This window comes from Coffea arabica, chromosome 2c, assembly GCF_036785885.1.
Source record: "Coffea arabica cultivar ET-39 chromosome 2c, Coffea Arabica ET-39 HiFi, whole genome shotgun sequence".
Classification (NCBI taxonomy): domain Eukaryota; kingdom Viridiplantae; phylum Streptophyta; class Magnoliopsida; order Gentianales; family Rubiaceae; genus Coffea; species Coffea arabica.
In genome coordinates this window covers 64,319,832-64,343,535 of record NC_092312.1, presented here as the reverse complement: position 1 = coordinate 64,343,535, position 23,704 = coordinate 64,319,832, and the positions used below count along the sequence as shown (strand labels likewise).

Below are 23,704 nucleotides of genomic sequence, written 5' to 3'. Positions count from 1 at the left end.
TTGATGACCTTGTGGTGAAATCAAAGAAGCGAGATGATCATATTCAAGACTTTCGAAGAGTTTTCCAACACCTGCGAAGATACCAACTGAAGATGAATCCTTTAAAATGCGCATTCAGAGTCACTTCTGGCAAGTTTCTCGATTTCATCGTTCATCAACGGGGAATAGAGGTCGATCGATCTAAAATCGATGTCATTGTGAACATGCCTGAACCGCGGAATATTCATGAATTGAAGAGCCTTCAGGGAAAGTTGGCATATATCCGAAGGTTTATCTTTAATTTGGCCGGACGATGCCAACCCTTCAGTCGACTGATGAAGAAAGGGGTGCCCTTCGAGTGGGATGAATCGTGTAGGAATGCCTTTACAAGCATCAAAACGTATCTCATGAATCCTCCAGTGTTGGTTGCACCTATCCCAGGAAAATCATTGATTCTCTATATTTTCGCTCAAGAACGGTCGGTTGGAGCCTTAGTTGCTCAAGAAAATGATGAAGGTAAGGAGAACGCGCTGTATTACTTGAGTCGGATGATGACACCAAATGAGTTGAATTACTCACCCATCGAGAAGTTGTGTTTGGCACTTATATTTGTCATTCAGAAGCTAAAACATTATTTTCAAGCACACACTATTCGACTCATATCTAAGTCTAATCCAATTAAATATGTAATGAAAAAACCTGTACTATCTGATCGGCTCGCGAGATGGTACCTCCAGTTTCAACAATTCGAAATTATTTATGTACCTGCAAAGGTTGTCAAAGGACAAATATTGGCAGACTTTTTAGCCGATCATCCTATACCTGCCGAGTGGGAGTTGACTGATGAACTCCTCGATGAGGAAGTGTTTATGGTCGAATCCCCGTGGTCGATGTATTTCGATGGAGCTGCTCACCGTAATGGAGCTGGTGCGGGAGTTGTCTTTTATACTCTCGAAACAGATATATTGCCGTACTCTTTCACTTTAACACGCCGGTGCTCAAACAATGTGACCGAATATCAGGCGTTGATTCTCGGTCTTGAAACAGCTGTAGACATGAAGCAGTTGCATCTTAGAGTCTATGGTGATTCAAAATTGATGGTAAATCAACTTCTTGGTATTTATAATGTCAAGAAACCTGAATTGATCCCATATTATAAGTACGCAAGACGACTCATGGGATATTTAGACAATGTCACTATAGAACATATCTCTAGAAATTTCAACCAACAAGCTGACTCTTTGGCAAGGGTGGCATCCATGATCACTCTATCTTCTCATCGAAATCAAATTTCAATATGTCAAAATTGGGTCATACCTCCGATGTTTGATGAAGAAGATGATGGTGAGGAAGAAAATACTTATCATATTTTTGTCCATAAAATCGAAAAGGAGGATTGGCGTCACCTCATCATTGTTACCTTAATCATGGGAAGTTACCAGAAAATCCTAAGAAAATGGTTGATATACGTCGTCGAGCACCACGTTTCATTTACTACAAAGGGACGCTTTACCGAAGGTCATTCGATGGGGTATTTCTACGATGTCTTGGAGAAGATGAGACCATGCAAGCAATGGAGGAGGCTCACTCTGGGATATGTGGTGCCCACCAGTCTGGCCCGAAATTACACTTTCGTATTAAAAGAATGGGATACTACTGGCCAACGATGGTGAATGACTGCATTGATTTTGCTAGGAGATGTCAAGCATGTCAATTCCATGGCAATTTCATCCATCAATCTCCTGAACCATTGCACCCAACTGTGGCTTCTTGGCCGTTCGATACTTGGGGTTTGGATGTAGTTGGATCACTTCCAAAGTCTTATGGCGGACACATTTTCATTTTGGCGGCATCAGATTACTTTTCAAAGTGGGCTGAAGCGGTTCCTCTAAGAGAGGTTAAAGAGGAGAATGTAGTGGATTTCATTCGCTTGCACATCATTTATTGGTATGGAGTCCCGCGTTATATCATCACCGATAATGGTAAACCTTTTTGCAATGTAGCAATGAACAAGTTTTGCGAAAAGTTTCATTTCAAACAATACAATTCGTCCATGTACTACGCTGCTGCAAATGGACTCGCTGAAGCATTCAACAAGACCTTATGTAATCTGTTGAAGAAAATCGTGCATAAATCAAGAAGGAATTGGCATCTTCGAATTGGAGAAGCACTTTGGGTATATCGAACTACCTTTCGAACTCCCACGCAAGCAACCCCATACGCGCTTGTTTACGGTGTTGAAGCCGTTCTTCCACTTGAGTGTCAAATACCTTCGCTAAAAATTGCGATTCAAGAAGGGTTCAATGAAAAAGATAATGTCCGTTTTCGCCTCGAGGAGTTAGAAGCACTCGACGAAAAGAGATTGAAAGCTCAGCAACGAATTGAGTGTTATCAAGCCCGCCTTTCAAAAGCATTCAATAAGCACGTCCAACCTCGCTCTTTCCAAATTGGAGAGTTAGTGCTCGCTGTTCGGAGAACAATCATTCTCACTCATGACGAACAAAGAAAGTTTACTCCTAAGTGGAATGGTCCATACGTCGTTCGAGAAGTATATACAAATGGCTCGTACAAGTTGGTTGCTGAAGATGGATTAAGAGTCGGCCCCATCAATGGCAAGTACCTAAAAAGGTACTATGCGTAATCGGAACCGCGCGATACTCCTGGCCTGCATGAGTTAAAACTGTGGATGGCAACCACCAATAGTGTAGTATGTGGTTAAACTGCTGAAACACTCCACCAAGTCTAAGGTGGTAAACAAATAGATGCTCTTGGCCCGCATGAGCTAAAACTGTGAATGGCAACCACCAATAGTGTAGTATGTGGTTAAACTGCTGAAACACTCCACCAAGTCTAAGGTGGTAAACAAATAGATACTCCTGACCCGCATGAGGTTAAAATGTGAACGGCAGGAACTACGTGTGACTTGATTTCCTTGTTGGGATACATAGGCAGCTTGAAGGGCAACTTCTAAGTTCAGTTACACCACTCCAAATCAAATCCTTGTTCATTGCAAAAAAAAAAAAAAATTCTCTTTCCAAAAAAAAAATAAGATATAAAATAAATAAAATGCTCCATTCGAGTTCTTGTATCTTTAAGAAAAAAAAAACAAGAGATGAGGAACGGAAAGCATTTTATTCAAAAAAAAATTTTCATTACATGAGAAAAAGAAATGGAACAAATTCAAGAAAAGGACATGGTGAAAAGTCTAAATGTCAAATTTATAATCCACTACAGCTATTTTGCATGATTCAAGTGCAGAGATCATGTCTTCAAGTTCCTTCACTGCGTCATCAGTCAAGATGCTGGTTTTTTCAACAGAAGAGAGCTCATCATGTGCTTGTCTTATCTCGGTCTGGACCTCGTTGAAGATCTCATGCTTTTGATCGATGGTTGAGCTGATTTCCATTCTTTGTTTCTCCAAATCAATAAGTTCCTGTTGCAAGGCTTTCTTCCTATCTTCAATGGACTGCAACTTTTCTTCAAGACTTTACAAATGACACGTTAGTTCTTCTTCCTTTGCCTTAACTCTCCCGAGTTGGACGATCGCTTTGGAAAGGAGTTCTGCGTGTGTTTCTTTACTCATCCTTTCCCAAGATGAAGATGCCAAAAGATCATATGCCTTCGCCTTGGCAAATAATTCTATCAAGTGGTCTTTTAAAGGGAGACCATTGGTAGGATCTGTTCTTATGATTTCTGCAATGATTTCCTCTGCACACTCTTTTAAAGAAGAGATCTGCTCAATTGGAGTGTCAAGAATCTGTCTGCGAAAATCCATCCACAAACTTTGCAAGTACTTTCTTCAATGCGTTTGGATCAATTTTTGACCATGAAATTCTGAAACCAGTGCTACCTTATGTTTTTTTCGGATTTCATGCAAATTAGTCGGCTCCTTCTTTGACAAGGCACCTCCACTGGGGGCAAGTTGTTTTGGGATGCTGATAATGACTTCGTCACCTTTTTTGTTTGAAATTATAACATCAATCTCAAGTTCAATTGGTGAGTTGGTACCAACATTTTCTTGGTGAAATTCAAAAAGTGGGGGCTGGAAAAAAAAATGTTATGAGAGTTAAAAAAAAAAGAAAAAGATATGATTACCTTAAGTGGCGACACTCCAACCGACGGTGGTGAAAAGGAAACTTCCTTCAAATCAGAAAATGTCCTCTTCTTCGATCGGTTCCAATGACGGTCTTGGTTACTACTGCCACACGCTAACAAATGGGTTTCTCTTTGGATAGATTCGATACCCTGAGCTTGAGTCCCTTCTTGTTTTATAGCCTCGATAGAATCACGATCATCAATCGTTTCAATTTCGACATCTTCTTCTGTGTGAGTCACTGATAAAGATTTTGAAACTTTGGACGGCGTTTTCTTTGCTGGAATCACTAGTTGCGCCTCTTTAATGGCCTATCGAGAGTTCTTGAAAGACTTATTTCTGGCAACAATATTTTTCAAGGGACTGCTAATGGTTTTGTTCTTTCACAAGGTGGATGAGGTAAGACCTGTTACAATCTCTATAATTCCATTAGGATGCACTGACTCGTTGGCGGAGGCAACCTTACCCTTCTTCGATGATTGCTGAGGGATTTTAACGGTGAATTTTAAGGGAGTTGAAGAGACACTATTTGACCGAGTCGACCACCAGGCATCATAGTCTTTTGTGATCAATGGATGCTTCCTGTGTGTGGGTATAACCATCTGAGATCGCGTCTGCGTGTGAACTGAAGAATCCCATAGTTGAATAGCCTCACCCAAAGTATAAGTGTGAGTGATCTCTTTCAAGTTATTGAGGATGTCCTGACAGAAACCGAATTGTCTGCTAAACCTGCAAGGATTACATTTTTCAATAATAAAAGTATTGTCCTTACGTAGAGTTAAATGGCAAGAGCGTTGACTAATGAAGTAACTCGTGAGTCTTGATGATAAGGATCCGTCATCGATCAGCCCTTTTTCTTCATTTTCAGTCCAGCACAATTTGGGAAGCATCAAAGGATTCATCTTTTTAAAGATTTCCTCAGCTTCTGATCGACCATAAAATATTGCCATTTTCTCACCACTAAATCTTGTCATGCGCGCATGGTGACTACTCACTTGATGATTTTCGTAATATACATCGAAGTATTGGCCAATCCAAGCATAGACGTAATGGATTGGAAAAGTTACCCCATATTCTCTAAGGTTAGGGGCATGGTCGATCTCCCTCAACCCATGATATATGCTCGCAAGAACAGGAATTGCAAGGCAAAATCTTTTCCCTGTGGCTATTAAACATGCAACCTTGAAGACACTTGGGCGAATACGATCGACCTTTTTACTTGGCAAAAGGAACTTGTAAATCCAACACGCTATGAATGCTGCAATATAGGTTTCCTTTCTTAAATACCCTGGAATGTCCAGTGTATCAAAAGGGACATTGAAGTCATTCGTATCGGCAAGATCGTAAGGCTCCACGCTTCCAGAAGGATTGTAAGTCATTTTTGGTTTAGATGTGGTCTTCCTTCTAGTCGCTCTACTCGGAGGAGCCCTATACCTAGCCTCTCTTTTGAACCAGAAGCGAATCCAGTCCTTCATCCATACCCCTTGGTCATTCATCCAAAGGTGGTAGTAGGCGGAAAAAAGGTGTCTGCAACTCTCGGGGAGAAATGGCTTCCCTTCTTTGTCACGAGTGAGGAGCTCCCGCGCCGAAGGAACAACTTCATCGAAAAACGTGCCATCGATCGAAAGGCCACCAAGTCGATAAAGATCCCAAAGTGTGATGGACAACTCCCCAACGGGCGTATGGAGTGTGTTCGTCGAGGGACACCAATATTTGAAGAAAGCTCGCAAGATATTTTCACAGCGGTCGTAGGAGTATCTCGATGCGTAGACGGCTTCAAATATGCCAGCGCGTGTGAGTACGTCTTTATATCTTCCAAGGATATCCTCAACCCACTCCCAATAATGGGAGGTGAAGCACACCTCACCGAAGAAGGATGAAGGGATTTTTCATGTAGCTTTGTCAATATTGAATCCCACGAACGGAAGCGTGAATTTGGCTATTTCCGGATCTCCATTATGAAGGGACGAGTTTAACACGACCACTTCTTCTTCCCTCGACGTAGTGGAGAAAGTCGACAGTGCCACCACTTCCTTAGTCCACTTGCTAGTCCAATCTTCGAGATGAAAGCATCCTTCGAGGGGTATGAAGCATTCAGCGAGCAGCCCGATTGCTGGTTTGTAAACATGTAGTGACAAACTCTTTGATTGAGTTCCTCCCCGTTCATCCGTCAGTGAAATATGCGGCAGTGGCACGGCGTAGTCCTTAATTTGCATGATTGCTGAAATTTTGAAAAAGAAAGTATTAGACGATGAAGGGAATTTCTTACAAAATTTTGGTAATTAAATTACCTAATCGATGGCTTTCTTCAAATCCCCGAAATTGTTTCAAGCTCCTTTTCGGGCACGAGGTGGGCTATCTACAGGAGAACAAGTTAGTAAAATTGAAATATTAACATGGAATGGGGCAAAAAAAAATTAAGGTCGGAGTTCTAGCAAAAGAAGGGAAAAGGGCTTGCTCAAGTATCATATTTGGTGTTATCCTAATAGATGAGAAAAAAAAAAACAAAAAAATGGTACGAAAATTGAGATTAAATTTTCAGCTCTGAGGAATATCTCAAAAAAAAATATTTTTTCTCAAATAATATTTTGAGAAATTATTTAGTAAAATCATGGGGGGCTCTAAGCGTCTCAAGCTTCTTGTAATAATTGCAAGTAAAAAAATGGTGAAGCTTCAAGTACCTGGTGAGCAAGAAGAAGAAAATGATTGGAGTGTAGCCGATGAATGATGATTGATGCTTGTGGCCCGGCAAAGTTCCCCCGAGGTTAATCTTCCCTTTGGAGAATTGCTGTTGGAAACCGGTGTCGGAAACAGACACGACAAAAAGGGACTATTAATGGGCAATTTAACGAAGGTACGAGCATTCGAGGAACAATCATGGATGAAGAGTAGCTGTGAATAATGAAATTGATCAGTTATAACATCCGGATCCCTCTAAATCATATATTTGAAGATGTGGTTAAGCAAGCTCAAATAGATGACAAGATGGAAATTTTCCTAGAAAAGATTACGAAATGAAATAACGACAATGTGAGGTGGTAGAGACAGGAATTTATGAAAAGGAAGTCGGTACACGTCCAAAACCATGTAATGCTGTATTCTTGGAAGGATGAAATCACGGAGTATTAGGTAGCTTGGGCACCCAAACTTTGTGACTCTTGGGTTTCATATCACACTATTTATGAACATGGCCAAATTTGCTACACAGTTTACACACAGAACAGCAGGAACCGATTCACTCTCTACTCTTTGCACAATCAGTTGATCAAATTCATTGATAAAGGGAAATGACTTAGGCAAAGTTGAAGAAGCATCAGTTTCCACACATACTCTTGCATGCAATAATCTGCCTTGAAAAGCAGTAAGCTAATCTATACGGAGAGGAATTCCTACAAAGCTAGCCAATTTGCTCAAGAAAAGGGAGGGTTATGCACCAGTTTATGACTGATAAAATCAATTTGAAAGCCCGAAAGCTAGGTGTGTGTGTGTATATATATACATACATAAAAGGTTCTCAACTCTAGCAAAGAAGGAATTCATCTGTGGCTTGGAAAAGTAATGCGCACCTTGAAATAATCCAAGAATAGCTCGGCAACAGCGACGACCGACTTCAAAGTTGATTCTATTAGTCGAAAAGGCCAGCAAAGTCAAGCAAACCAGCAAATAATAAATGACGGCAAAGACACAGCAGCTATCCTGTAACACTAATGAACAATCGAGGGAGAGTTCGCCTCTGGATTGTGGGTAAAACTGATGCCTTAACCATCGAATATATATAGCAGATATGCGTTCCATATTCAAGAAGGATTCTGGTCAAAGGTGGTTCAATTTGAGGCGACAAAGGGTTCGTTATTTGCGGCTTAGCAGGTTAAGTTCCCAAGCCGAGGAAGTATACTCGCAAAAGAAGTCAATGGCTTCCTGTTTTGTATAATGAAGAGAGAGAAAGAATGTTGAGCTCTGATTCAAGGTGGTTTTGGAAAGGAATTGTTCTTGCGATTGACTTCCTCAGCAAGTTGGATTCTCAATGTTTGTGTCGGATATGTTCAGTGGAGGAGATAATCAATTAGTCCACAATAATGCAAATCCTGACTTCAAGAGACGGAATGCCACAAGGAATGGAATTGTTGTGAAATAGCAGACATAAGATGATCCGGCCTCGGGACTTGACGCCACCAGATGATGCATACATTTAATACTATGGCCATGGAACTGAAAATACCTTGCATTGACCATCTTATGATTGATTCAAAGTCATGGTATGACAAAGTTTTAAGTAAATCCATCCGTGAGCTTTATTCCAATAGTAGACAATAGGTACGAATTAATCCGGCCTCGGGATTTGCCTAGTATTCATTGACATCAAATACTACTTGGTATTCTCCATGGCAATTGATCTCTTGTATGGGTTGTGCACAAATCCTCTTGATTAAGGTGGTGGGTGTGATTTGCAGGTGGATAAAAAAAAGGGGGCAATCCTTTATTGTATGGGATTGTAATTTATAATTTCCTATTTGGACACCTGATAAAAGGTTTGATCCTTCTACGACTTGATTTTACAAGCCGTAAGGAGACTAGTGATTAAAGCTTTCAAATTGGTTCGGAATTCCAATTCATCGCCTACTTTAGCCATGATCCAGCAAAGGTGGTGTTTATAATAGATTAAATTAAGTGATTCCTTTTGTCCACTTTGAAATACTAAACGTCCATATTGTTTGCATGCCACGAAGCAAAGTTTGCAAGAAAGAGTGTATGAGATCATTTGGTCATGGAGATTCATAGGACAAGTCCTACTAAAATGCACACGCACTTGATGATTGGAGCGGTGGTAGGATTTCAATGTTTTGCATGGCTGTATTACATGACTAAATTCAAGCCCGTGGCTATGAGTTCATGTAAAGCTTGAAGTTCAAGTTTTTTTTTCTCATAAAACTTTAATTGGAGATTGACGCTTGAATCTTGGCCTTGGGGCATTCAAATCAAATTGGAAAAAAAATTGTCGAAACTTGTCCGTCCAAATCTTGTCCCGATATCCAGCATTCACGAACAAGTTTCGAGGGGGCATTTGTAGACAATGGAATTTTAATTGAATTCTAAAAATTACCATTGGTCTATTAAATATTCTCGTCCAATCGGATATTGCCACATGGCATGTACACTTGGGAAAATTGGTTATTAAATGGCCAATTATATTTTGCCACGTGTCAAGGCGAGATGTTCCAGATCAATTTAAATTGCAGGGATATCTCCACCAACCAAATCATATCATGTCACATGTCTATTGGATAAATATCTAAATATTTATTTCTTATTAAAGGGATAATATTTAGAGTTATTTAATCCAAGTATATCTCTTATATACTGCAATAGCTTGGCCAATCAAACGGCGCCACGTCACGTGTCCCCACGAGTTTGGCCAATCGATAAATTACTTATCTCTTTATTAATAAATATAAAATAAAGAGATAATGTTTGACTGGTACAGTCCTAATATGACTGCACGTCTTGCAAGATAAGAAAAGTGATACACAGGTCTTCAGTCTCTACCTCTTGCTACAGCTATAAATAGGGGTCTCTCAATCAAATCACAGACACACACAGACATATAGAGATACACACCAGAAGGCATCTCATACACTCAAGTGGTAAAGTTCCAAGCTACGAAGATTTGGGTCTTTAAACTCTTCAAGTCTTCCATATAGCAAGGCTTGAGCTTCCAAATATTTTCAAGTTCTTCAAATCTTCCATATCAAGATTTGAAAGAATCGGTGGTTGATCCAAGAACAAGCTGCGAAGCCCTTGGATTGGTGTTCGAGGAGAAGAATCGAAGGAAACTCTCCATAAGTTCGAGAAACTTCCAGAGATTGTACCCCCATATTTTTCTAAATTTGTATATTACATATTTGTCGTGTATTTCTTTTTCTTGTCGTTTTGCAGATTTGAAATTTTTATCGCGTACAATGCTCTCTAGCACTTGGAAGAGAGTTAAGGAAAGGGATAATTTCAAAAACCTCTCTAGATAGGGCAGAAAGATCCAATCAGACCGTTGAAACAATTACTACAATAAAGTATTGAAGTAGGCCCCTGGTCTAGTGGTTTCAGGATTAATATTCGAAAAGTGTTTGGATTGATGAATTATCTCAAATAATATTTTACTTGTATCATAATTACAGTTATAATAATTATTTTATTATTTTATATATATCACATCTCAAAAAATATTATAATAATTATTTCAAATAATACTCTATCCAAACACAGTTAATCAATATCAATGGCTCAAAATCAAATTTCAAATTGAATTCATTTGAAAATGAACCATTACAAAAAAAAAAGGATTTTGAAGTATACTCTTTATTGAATCAAAAAGAGAATTTAGCACTTTTTTCAAAAGGTGTGATTGCAAATAAAAAGCATCCCCGGATAAGCTTTGCATCCAAGCGGTTGTTATGAAACTAACGGTAATGTGATATAGGATTGGAGTTTTTTATGTGGTAGGTAATAAGTTAAGAAAATAAGAAAATTAAATAGCTCAAGAGAAGAGAAATGTAAGAAAACAACTATCCTTTCATTCACTTAAATAGAATCTCAATTTTCTATCACTTTGATACAAAAGGGATAACCCCTATTTATAGGGGAATGTACAGCATACAGCTTCTTCAAGATGATGATACAGGGCCTGTTTGGAAGTTAGTTTTTTGGACAAGTTTTTTACCTACAGGTTTTTTAACAACTTTTGCTACAGGAACTCTAAAAAACCTTCTCAAAATTTTTTACCTACACACTTCAAAATACTCAAAACAAAAAAAAAAAAAAAATTCAACACACAAAAAAAATTCCCTTCCCTTTTTTTCTTCTTCCACCCCCATCCCAACCCACCAACACCGCCAATGTCGACCAGCACCGCCGTTTCGTCCTTGGCTTGTTGATGGCTATGGAGATGCACCTGGTCTTCTTTTTTTTCCCCCTTTTTTTCCTCTCCCCCTCTGTAGACACCAAATTTTTGTTAATCTTTAATATTTTAGTGAAATTTTTCTATTTAATGAGTTATTTATTTTCTTACATTTTAATGTATATTTTTCTCATTTTTTGCAGGTTTATTTTAGGACAAAAAAAAGAAAATTAAGAAATCAAAAATCTTCTCCTAATTATTGCTCTTTCACCAAATGCACTATTCATCCATTTTTTGCACTCAATGTTCAGGCACTTTTCTTTTCATTAGGTGAGAAGGCCATCATTTTGACCAATCCCACGCTCCACTCTCAACTGGCTTTTTCTTTATCTCAATTGGCACGACACCAGGAAAAAAAAAGAAGCACTGAATCGTCCTCAATCTCCCTCTCGGCTCTCTCTGGTCTCTCAACAGAACAGACAGAAAAAGCCAAACAAGAAAAGAAAACTCCCTGGGTTCTCCCTCTCGGCTCTCTCTCTTTTTTTTTCCCAACAAAGCTCAACCAAGTGACTGCAATATCCTAGAGGAATTTTTTTCTTCTTTTTTCAGTTTTGTTTTTCACATGAAATTCATATTTAGTTGCTTATTTTCTCCTGTTTTTGCTGTCTTGCATTGTTGTTGTTGTATTGTTTAAAAATTGGGAAATGGCATGAACCAGATTTAGGAAAAGGAAATGTTTCTTGTGAATGCATGTTAATTGTTCAAAAAAATGCCAAAAGGAATTTTAGGGACTGTTTTGCCTTAATTTAGCCTTTTTATGTTGTTTTCTTGTCCAACTTAGATTATAGTTGTAATGTAGAAGCTATAAGGAGGGTTTTGGCATAATTTTTATGATTTTTGGTGAAGATTATAGTGTTTTAAAAAATAAAAAAATTGGACTGACTTTTTGCTTTTCGGCCACCTTCGAGTCATCTTTTGTAAAAATAAACTCCGGAAATGGAACCTACGCGAAAAATGGAGTGAGGAGGTGCATTTTGAGAAATTTTGGCGCCCGGAGAAGTCGCCAGCGACCGCCGCCGGCCACCATGGCCGCCAACTGAAGTAAGCTTCATCTGGCCGAAGAAGAAGAAAAAGAAACGGATGGGAAGTAGAAGAAGAAGAGAAGAGAAAAAAAAGAAAGGAAAGAAAAGAAAGAAAAATGGTTTGGGCTAATGCTTTATCTTCGGTTGGGCCAAGAGTTAGTTTTGGTTGGGTTTTGGAAATGGGTTGTGATTTATTTCTCTTGGGTTTCGTTTGGGTTAGAAGGTCAGACCCATGCTTTATTTTTGATTGGGTTTGAGTGATAAAAAAAGGGTTGGCCTGTGTATTTTAGCCTGGACTTTCGATTGGGACAGATGGCCGTGGCCCAAAGAAGAAATAGAGAATGGCCCAGTGGCCTGTTTTCTTAAGAAGATCTGCTAGCAAATTTGCACTTTAGCCCCTAATCTTTAGAGTAGTTTTACTACGGCCCAAAATATTTTAAATTTCTTTCATGTAGGTCCTTAAATTAATTGCACTTTGGTCATTGAGTTTTATCTTTCATTTAGTTCTGACCCCTAAACTTTGAAAAAATATAATTTTTATGCCCAAAGTTTTTTCAATCTTTGCAATTCAGTCCTTGGCAAATTTTGGCTCTCTTTATTATGATTGTTTCTTTTCTTTAATAACTAATTATGTTACTTTTGAACATATTTAACTTGTAATTTTCAGATGTTTTAAATTTCTTTATGTTTGACATATTAGTGTGAATTTAGTACTTTTATTATTATTATTTTTAATTAAATTGGTGCCATGATTCTTTTGTTCATTGTGAGTATAAATAGGACAATTTGACTCCATTTAGTCACCACTTCAAACGGGAGGTACCCCTATTTTTATTATTTCAATGTCAATTACGTGCTCTTATGTGCTCCTATGTGTTCCTATGTGTTTACATATTTTTATATGCTTTATTTATTGCATTTAAATGTTCATTTAAATTTTCTTATATTATATTCGTTTAGTTAATTTTTATAATTATTCGAGAGGCATTTAAATACCTAAAAAATGTAATAGATAGGATAACTAATTTTATTTTATCATATCTTTCCCATTTTAGATTGTAGTTAGATTCCCTGATGTAATAGATTGGTTGCGTGTTTATGTGGCTTATGTGTTATGTGTTTTACCCGCTTTTCTTAGGATTTTTACCTCTAGATATTATGTTTACGTGTTATGTGTTACGTGCTCTTATGTGTTTATTTGTTTTAATTTATGCTTTATTTGTTTTACTATGTACTATTAATGCATGACGTCACCACACTAGTCCAACGCTAGTTGTGGCTTTTCCCTCTATGTACTTGCTAGTCCAACGCTAGTAAGGATTTTTAGAATTAGGTTAGTCCAATGCTAGACCCTTTAGGCAGTCTTGCGCTAGATTCATCTTTGTGTGCTATTCACTACATTTTCATGCATATTTTCATTTTTAGGATCTTTTCTCATTTGTATGATATTCCCTATTATATTATCCCCTACCCGCTATAGATACTAATCATGTCATTTAGAATTGCATCTCATTTAAGCTAGTTCATTTGTTTGTTCATGTTAGGATAATTATTTTTCAAACATGGGAAATTGGTGATTATAACTTTTTAGTTTAAATACCTTGTTAATTCATGTATAAGAAAATTATGTCATGAGTTTTTGCCTCCCGTACCCTTTATGTTGCATTCCTTTTTTTCTTTGATCACTTATATATATGTATATAATTTAATGTCTTTTCTTTTATTTTAATCATTCGCATACTCGTGACACTTTCAAAGAATCATTTTGGCCTTCGCAATTAATGCGATTGGTTCGATTAAACCCTTGAATGGATATTTTGACCCTTTCGATATTTTATAAATTTAGATTTGCATCCACGTAGGAAACATCCAAATATGATAAAATTAAGGGTTAGATTAGGAAAATTTTGACTAAACCTCGCAACTAACTTAGACTAGGTTGAAAGGGTACCTTAGGTTTGAGTCAATTGAACCTTTGCCTTTCTTTTCTTCAACTGTGACTTCCGAACCCATTTTCTCTTGTTTTCAAAGACCTGGAGTTGTCAAAAAGGGTTTTGATTTATTTTATTTTTGTCAAAAATATTTTTTGGGTGACTTGGTACACCAAAACTCCATACCAAGTGGCGACTCCTATTTTTTCTAAAAAGCCCTTTTAGACTAAAATTTTGGACCCAAATTGTTGCATTTTTTAAAGTTCCATTTTAGGTCCCTTTTAACTTGTTTTAAAATAAAATCACATTTTTTTTTATAAATCTCACACTTTATTTTTATTTTCATCGCGAAAAAATGGGGCGCGACACCCTCTTTCTCCCCTGCCATCCTCCCCTCGTCTGTTTTTGCTCTCTGCGTCTCCCCCATTCCTCTCCCACCTCTCTGTGAAAAAAAAAAGAAAGAAAAGAAAGATGGTGAGAACCGGGAAGGAGAACAGGGGAGGCGGGAGGTGGCGGGGTAGAGGGGGAAGGGCAGAGGTGGTTGTTGGGGGAGGGGTGGCGAGGCAGAGGGGGAAGGGGGTGGTGGGGCTGAGGGGAAAGGCGGGGGGAGGGAGTGGCGGGGCAGAAGGGAAAGACGGGGGGAGGGGGTGGCGGGGAGGGGGTGGCTGGGCTGAGGGGAGAGACGGGGGTAACGGGGATTGGCGGGCAGAGGGGGAAGGGGGGAGGGGGTGGCGAGGTTGAGGAAGAAAGCGGGGGAAGGGGGTGGCGGGGCAGAGGGGAAAGGCAGAGCAGAGGGGGGAAGGGGGGAGGGGGTGACGGGACTGAGGGAGAAGGCGGGGGGAAGGGGGTGGCGGGCAGAGGGGATGGTGGGGGGAGAGGAGGAGAAGGGGAAAGGGAGGAGAGGGGTGATGGAGGTAACGGGGAAGGGGAAGGGGAAGGGGAAGGGGGAAGGAAGAAGAAGAAGAAGAAGAATGAAAAGAAAAAGAAAAAGAAAGGGAAAGAGAAAAGGAAAAAAAATTTCACCTTACAAAATCTTCTACAAAATTTTTTCAAAAACTTCTACAATGCACTACAGTAAAGTTTTAGACAAACTCCCAAAAAATTCAGATTCCAAACAGGCCCACAATTTTCTTGTAAGATGTGATAACTTTATCGACTATCATGCTAGCTTTATCAAAAGTCGTAATAGCCTTGTTGAAAGTTGTGTCATTTCTATCAACTTAAAAGTCGTAACAGTATTGCCTTGAAAAATGTGAAAGATTTGGCACCATCTAAGGGAATAAGATAAAGGTGATAGACATCCACAATTTTTAATTCTTTCATAACACTTCCCTTTGGATGTCTATTATACAAAGAATATGCCTCATTAAAACCTTAATAGGAAAAAATCTAGCGGGAGAAAATCCTAGTGAAGCAAAAAGAGTACATTATTCTTGTGTTTAAATTTCTCCCTCTGATTCAAACATCATTTGAGATCTTTGAGCCAACGCATTCCAATATTTTTCATCAAATTTTCAAACGTTGCAATCGGCAATAGCTTGGTAAATAAATCTGTTAGATTATTGTTAGATTGGATCTGTTGCATATCAATTTTACCATTTTATTGCCATCTGTAAGAGATGAGGGATGGCAACGCGCAAGCACCCACCTTGCGGGGGTCTATTGGGGTGGGGGTATACTCCCCCGCCCTACCCCTGTCTTGCCACCCGTTTGGAAAAAAAAAGATATATATATGTGCATAATTATATATATAATGATATTATTAATTATAATACTAATTATACATGTCTATTAATAAAAATTATTAATTATTTATACTAAATTTATTAATAAATTTATATTATATTCCTAACTATCCTTAATACAATAACAATTTTTTCTAAAAAAATACAATAATAATTTAATGATTGTATTTGTATCAAAAGTAAAAACTTGATTATTTTAGTTATATTTGTTTTATCATATTATATTGTATTCAAATAACTTTTGTTTAATTATTTTTATGAGTTTCAATTGTGAAGTTATAATAAATAATAATTTGGTAATATATTGATATTTTAGTACTTGATTATTTGTTCAAATTTAATTATAATGAAATTATATAATAAATTTTTTTAACTCCACGAGTGCCCCCGCGAGGGAAACGGGGCGAGGTAGGGCAAGCCGGGGGCGAGGGACGGGATGGGCGCGGGAGGAATTAATAGGCAACGGGATGGGGGGTGGGGGCGGGATCCCATGCCCCATTGCCTCTCATGAGTTAAATCTTGCTAATAGATTCACGGTAAATGATATATCTGTTTTGTACAATTGGCAATATATATTGGTGCATCAATTGCATTGAAATATGGTATTTCAGGACCAAGAATCTCTTCATATTCCTTTTTTTTTGTTTAAAAAGATTCTTATCTGGATTAAGAGACCTGACGACCATTAGGGTACGTAGTGGATGTGGTTTATCCATATAAAATTACATTAATACCTTCTGGGTATAAGTAGTTTGGTGGACAAAAATTTCACCTTCTAAATGCTCGGCAAACTTTTGTCTTTCCAAAATCTTTGATCTCAAATTCTTTATTCAAATATTCAACATTTTTTTGGAGTTCTTCAGGAGTTACAATTAAATTAATATCATCAACATATATTGCAATAATTACAAATTTGATCCATTTTTCTTTATAAAAACACATGGACATATTGGGTTATTAGTATAATCTTCTTTAATTAAACATTCACTGAGACGATTATACCCCATACGTTCAAATTATTTAAACCTGTGCCAAGACCTTTGCATTTTAATAGAATAAATATCTTTAGGATTTGATTTACATGTTTTAGACATGTTGAATCCTTCAAGAATTTTCATGTAGATATCATTATCAAAATTTTCATATAAATAAGCAATGACTACATTCATTAGACACATATCTAAATATTCATTTACTACTAAACTCATAAGATATTTGAATGTGAACGCATCCACTACAGGTGAATACATCTCATAATAATCAAATCCAGATCTTTGTGAAAATTTTTGGGCTATAAGCCTACTTTTTCAGAATTTCATTTTTCTTATTTCTTATAAATATTCATTTATAGCCCACTGGCTTTGCACCTTCTGGGTGTGTGGACGTAGGTCCAAAAATATTTCATTTTGCCGGTAAATCTAATTGGATTGCATTTTTCATTTCGACCAATAATTTCTATGCCGACATTTATCAATCGATTTAGATTCATAATCCTAGTTATCTTCTATAATATCAAGTGCTACATTTCATTAGGTTCCAATTTTCTATTATTTCATTCTCTTTAGGAGTAAAGTCTTCAAGAGTTGGCTCTTTAGGAGTAATCTTTTTAGGAGGTTGAATTTTGTCATGACATTTATTTAATCTCCGGAGATATTTGAAATTAATTTATACCTTATTCAGGTAGACCGGTTTTAAATTCATTTGTAGCACTTGTACATGTCTTTCAAGGATATCAATTTAACTAGATTTTCTGCAAGAATATTTGATTTAATAACTCTTCTGAAATTGGTAAATATATCTGATAATTGATTTGCAACTTTTTGCAAATGAATAATCTTTGAACTTCCAGTTCATATTATTTTATATGAGAATCGAACAAATCCAATTTTTCAAATGATTTCCTTTCGGTTGATCCTTTTCTCTCCCTTATGTCGGGAATTATAAATAGATCATGCATCAATATTTCATGATATTTAATTATAAAGGGTGATTCATACCCGACATAGATTTTTAAATTTTAAATTTCTATTGGAACTACATATAATATAAAAGGGGTATGTATAAATACTTGTTGACTCTTAAATATTCTCACTTTTGTCAAATCTTGTGTTTTTAAACTCAGACCGAAAGGTGAACCGGTAGAACTCAGGGGTCAGAGGTCAAAAAGTCGAATCGGTTTAAAAACTCAGATGACATCATCATGGTGTCTTAACTATATTAATTATACATATAAATAAATAGGTTAAGGAATTTGTGTAATATGCATGCAACTAGAAAAAAAAAATTATCCCTTTTGCTTGTTCATTTTTTTATTTCTCCTATTTCTTAAAATTCAACAGATTGATATTTAACTCCAATTTAATTTCTAAAATTTAAATGCAAGTTAATGACTCCATAACTAAATCCTTAGGACTTATTTGAGAATATATATCAAAATTTAAGGCTATAAACAAATATTTGACAATATTAGGGTAATGATTATAATTATTTAAAACATTCTAAGGAAAATATGAAATACCATGAAACTTTGGGTATTTGTTCCTATATCCTATTTGTGAACTTCGTCTTCAGCCGTCATATTCTTTGCATTGATACTTCCTTCTTCCTAACTTTTGCCCAGACCTCCATCTCCACCGCATGTGACAATACCACCGCTACCAACCTAGATCTCCATATTTCTAACTTGCAATTTTATTATCCTAATCTTTGACTTTTTTTTTCATCGTTTAATCCAACAAAACCATGGAAACTTATTTACCTTTTCTTGCTTTTTCTTCCATCCCTTTGCTCTTGTTTTGCTTTTTTCTCTTAGTTTCATTTTAGATTTTTAGATCTGTGAGTTTCCTTCTTTATTTTAATTTTGTTTTTGGTGCTGATGGATTCTATAAATGGTAACAACTTCACCATCATCCCTTTTTCCGTACCAGCTCTGAAGGGTGGCTTGAAGATCTAGGTGAAGAAAGTTTGTAATCTTATTTTTGGGGAAACAATGCAGAATTTTTGGAAAGACAAAATCAGGTTTTTTAATCTCGATTTCCAGTTTTTTCTCAGTTTGACCCGAATTTTGACCGAGTCTTTTCCATTTGATTCTTTAAATCAACTTGGACCGGACATCTATTCGGTTCCCGATCCAACCAGTCGAACCGGCTGGTCCAGTTCCAGTTTGAAAACACGGGTCAAATTATAAATTTATTGGGATCAGTAAACTTCTAATTTACTACATGTGATGATTATAAATCAAATGAGAACGAAAGCAACTATATTGATAACCATTGCTCTCTTGAATGGTTATTATGATATAATCAACCTTTATTTCACTTGATTTTTACACATGATATTTATTACTGTCTCATTTAGTGTCTCGATTTGATATCCATTTTGATAGATATTTTTAAAATTCAATGAATTTTTTGAGATTTGTGAGAGAGTAGGGCTTTATTTATAACAAGTTTTACTCCTTCAGGGAGAAATATAATAGCGGCTCTTCTGGAGTTTTCAATCAATTTAGCATTTCTATTTATTGTGTTTGTCTCTCTTATTTCCAAATAAAATAGAGTGTGCATAGTAGCATTATTAATGAGACACATATCATTGTCACCATAATTCTTATGAGACAAATATCATCACCATAATCCTTTGATCCCAAATATTTGACATTTTTTTTCAGGAAGAAAAATTCATTTCTTCTTCAGGAAGAAAATTCAATTACTATCATAAATCAAATTGATCATCATACACTTTTAGGGTGTTTAAAGAAATTGGTCATGTCAAGATGTTATGTCAATAGTATCAACGTTATAATTTTGATTAGTCAAATGCACTTCGGGACATTTGTTTGCAAGATCCTTATTTATTTGTCCTCATCATTGTTATCCCACTTCAAGTGAAATTTTTTGCTCTTACCATGGTAAAATACATATTTACCAAAATCATAGTCATGACTGCAGCCATAGCTAATAAGTTAAACTTTTAGTCGCATTCACTTTGTAGACACCAAAATTTTAATAATTTATTTTATTCGCTTTTGTCCACTTTATTGTTATTATTATTATTTTGCTTTATTTAAATTTTATACTATTTATCACCTTCAACTCCTTTTAGAAAATTAGACCGAAAAGGAAATTAAAAAGCAAGAAAAGAAAAAAAAAGAAGAGAAATGAAAAGTGCAGTTTTTGTTGAAAAAAAAAAGGGAAAACCCACGCGCGCATGCATTGAATCTTCTAGAATTTTGGCTGCAAAATTCTGCATTGAATCTTCTAGAATAACAGCTGCAAAGGTACCAAAATACAGCTGCAAAAAATTCCTCCCCATTTTTCACTCATTTTCTTCCATTTTTTTTCCTCCATTTGATCACTTCAGTACGTGGCCACCTGGCCTTGATCCAAACATCAAGAATCTTCTCGAATAACAGCCATCTAGTGGCTCTAATTTGCTATGCAAAATCTCAGCTCATCCTCACCTTTGAAAGGAGGGTTTGAGATTTTTTGGTTTGATATAAAAGCAAATGTAAGGCTGGAAAAGAGGAGAGGACAAGAGAGATTAAGAGAGGCGGTGGAGAGAGTAGAGGGGGCGAGAAAGAAAGAAAAAGCAGAGGAAAAAGGAGAGAAAACGAAGAAAAAGAAAAGAAAAGAGACAGCAAAAATTTTTAGAAAAACTAGTACCAGGCTGATTGATTAGCCCATTTCATCACCAAATCCCGACTTTATTTCGTATTTTTAGGTTGAAATTTTGATTTCTACACTCTCTTGGGTTGTAATCGGATGGCTTTCGTTCAGAAAATATTCGGGAAAAGCGTCTCCAAGTCAATTGAATCAAAGCTTCAAATTTTTGGTTCATCAATGCTGCATTTTACTGCAGAGGAGTTTCTTGACTTCGTTTCCAGGGATCTGCACACGTTTCTCACAATTTTTGGGCTCCTACACAAACTCAACATCATCCTCAGGTAACCGTAGCATTCTTTCTTGTTTGGTTCAACACATTTTATGAAGAACAAGACCTTTTGGACGTGAATTTGGAACCTTTTTGCTGTTGGGTTGATGAGCTTGCCACTTGTTTTTTTTTAGATGATTTTTCTTGATTATAACCCTTTTTCTATTTGTGTTTAGTGTTGGGTTGTGAAAATAAAGTACATAAATTATAAGAGCTCGCTTGTTTGGAACGTGCTTCGTGTGTTTGCTAGAAATGAAACCCAGGAAAGTTGGGTGAATTCTTAGTTTATGATGAAAAAAAAAAAGAATTCTACAACGAGGGCGTTTCCTGGAGGGGTTTATGTAAATGGGGGTCTTCGCATTTTGAGAATGCGAGCTCAAATTGAGCTCGCATTCCGGAAATGCGAGCTCAGTGATTTGTGTCTGCTTTATTCAGTATGCTGAGTTTCAAATGATTAAGAATGATCCAGGATGGGAGGAGGATTTTGGAGGAGAGGAGGCGAAACACCTTCAGCTGTTAAATGGGAGGACAGGATCATAGAGATTCGTGAAGGTTCTTGGTCCTACGTTTCTAGTTCGATCGGCAAAGCCCCTGGTATGTGCTTTAATGTAGCTCTTTCTCACTGCTTCCACCTGTTTTGATTCTTCAGTTATGCTGTTTCCTTCTCAACCTCCGTGCTTATTTTACATGCAATTGTCATCTAGTGCAGAGAAAGTTGTAGGCACTGCAACACCTCAAGAACCACCTGAGGAGTGGCAAGCTTCATGGAACATCTCAACAGGAAATGAACTATTAATACGTTGGGCGTCTCCGACATCCAGTTCAGGCTTGAATTTTGTCATAAGAAACAAGGAACCTACTGACAGGATGGTACAGCCCATTTCCGGAATCACTGATTGTCAAAATCACTGATTGTCAAAATCCTTTTTTGTTTTAATACAAAAATATAAATCTCTGCCTCCAAAAAAAAAAAAGCAAAAAAATTTGCATCTCGGTAATGCGAGCAAATGAGAGCTCGCATTTCACGAATGCGAAGACCCCCCGACAGAATTCCTCGCCATAATCACCCCTTTTGTAGAATTTTTTTAAAATTCATCACAAACTTAGAAATTTCTCCTGGAAAGTTGCGGAGAAAGTTAATGAAGAAGATGCATGCAAATCTCTGAAAATTTCACTTTAACCCCTAAAATTTTAGATAATTATGTTGTGACCCAAAAACTTCTGCAAATAAATCATTTTTACCTCTTTTAGGCTTTAATCTTCCTTTCTATGATTTAAGTGTGCTTTTTAGTTAATTAATTCTGGATTTTGGGATGAAATTAGACTTTAACATTTTTTTTAGTTCACCTATTAGTTGTTGGGTTTTGGTAAAATAAAGGGGAATTGGATTTGGTTATTTGTTTGGGTTATTTGGAATTGGGTTAAGTATTTTTATTGGATATCTTGGGTTTGGAGGCTAAAACCCATACATTTTAGTTGGATTTTTGCTTAGTCAAAAGCTGGGCTGGCCCGTCTCTTTTAACCTTAGGTTTTCGATGGGCCAGATGGCCTTTGGCACAAATAAAAAGCAAAAATAGCCCAGAGGCCTGTTTAGTTAAGCATTTAATTTCAGGACGGTCCCTGGATTTCACGTTATTTTACTCTAGCCCTAAAAACTTTGGTTTTCTTTTAATTAGGTCCCTAATTTAATTGTAAATAGGTCTCTAAACTTTATTTTTCTTTTATTTTGATCCCTAAATTTTATAATAATTATAATTTGACCCCTAAATTTTCTTAATTTTTGTAATTAAGTCCCCAACATTTATTATTTCTAAAATACAAGTTGTTTATCTTCTTTAATTGTTAATTATACTTCATTTAAGTGCTTTAATTGGTAGATTTCATAATTATTTCCAGTTCTTTATAATTAAATTGGTGCCTTAATCATTTTGTTTATTTTGGAGCATAAGAAGGGCAAATTTCACTCCATTTAATCACCACTTCAAGGGATGTAACCTCTTTTACACTCCAATATGTTTTTATGTGTAATTGCATGTTTTGAGTATTTTTTTTTCTTTTAATTAGTCATTCTTATTCATTTTAAGTTTCATTTGTTTTATTTAATTTTGATGATTATTTGAGAGGCATTAAAATGCCAAGTTGTAATGGATAGATGCTCAATACATGTATTTAGCTAGCTTATGTAATAGATAGGTTTTAATTTTTGTTAAAAATGTATTTAGTTAAATAAATATAATAGTTAAGTTATTATTTTTAGAATTCCCCATTTAGATTGTAGTTAGGGTCCTGAATGTAATAGTTAGGTTCTTATTTACGTTTATTTGCTTGGGTGCTTGCATGCTTATGTGCTTATGTGTTTACTCGTTTTTTTAGGATCTTTGCATCTAGATATCATGTCTACGTGTTATGTGCTCTATGTGTTTTATGTGTTTACTTGTTTTAATTATATTTTATATGATTTATTTAGTTATAATAAATGCATGATGTCACCACACTAGTCCAATGTTAGTTATGGCCTGTATCTCCGACTTCTCATTAGTCCAATGCTAGTGAAAACTTGTAAAAATGAGTTAATCCAATGCTAGACCCTGTAGGCCGCTTTTGCGCTAGATTCACACTTTTGCATGACATTCGTCGCATTTCATACATATTTTTCATTCTTTGGGTATTTTTCTCACCTTGCATGATATTTTATGTATATATTATCCCCCTTACCCCTATGTGTTCAAAATATGACATTTATACTTGTATTCTATTTAGAAAATTAGATATAGGTTAGTTTATTTGTTTGACTAGAATTAGGAGAGTCACCCTTCAAATATAGAAAATGAACGAGTATAAATCCTTAACTTTAGCATGCGCGTATCTCCTTTATTTTATAAAAAAGAAAATTGAAGTCACGAATTTTAACCCCATTTTTCCTCCACAACCAAGAGCCATTCTTACTTCCACAACCAAATTAATTATCAAAATATAAAAACTTGCAGCGAGCAATTGTAAATTGTTAGTTTGTTTTTGAAATAAAATTATTATTACATTAATAGTTTTGAATTTGT

The 23,704-nt window shown here is 36.4% G+C and overlaps 1 long non-coding RNA gene across 1 annotated transcript; it reads left to right on the top strand.

The window, feature by feature from the left end:
- Positions 1-21,071: 21,071 nt before the first annotated feature.
- On the top strand, positions 21,072-21,433 carry LOC113724499 (uncharacterized). Its single transcript, XR_011839912.1, has 2 exons — positions 21,072-21,242; positions 21,353-21,433. It is a non-coding gene; the product is annotated as an uncharacterized lncRNA (long non-coding RNA).
- Positions 21,434-23,704: the final 2,271 nt, after the last annotated feature.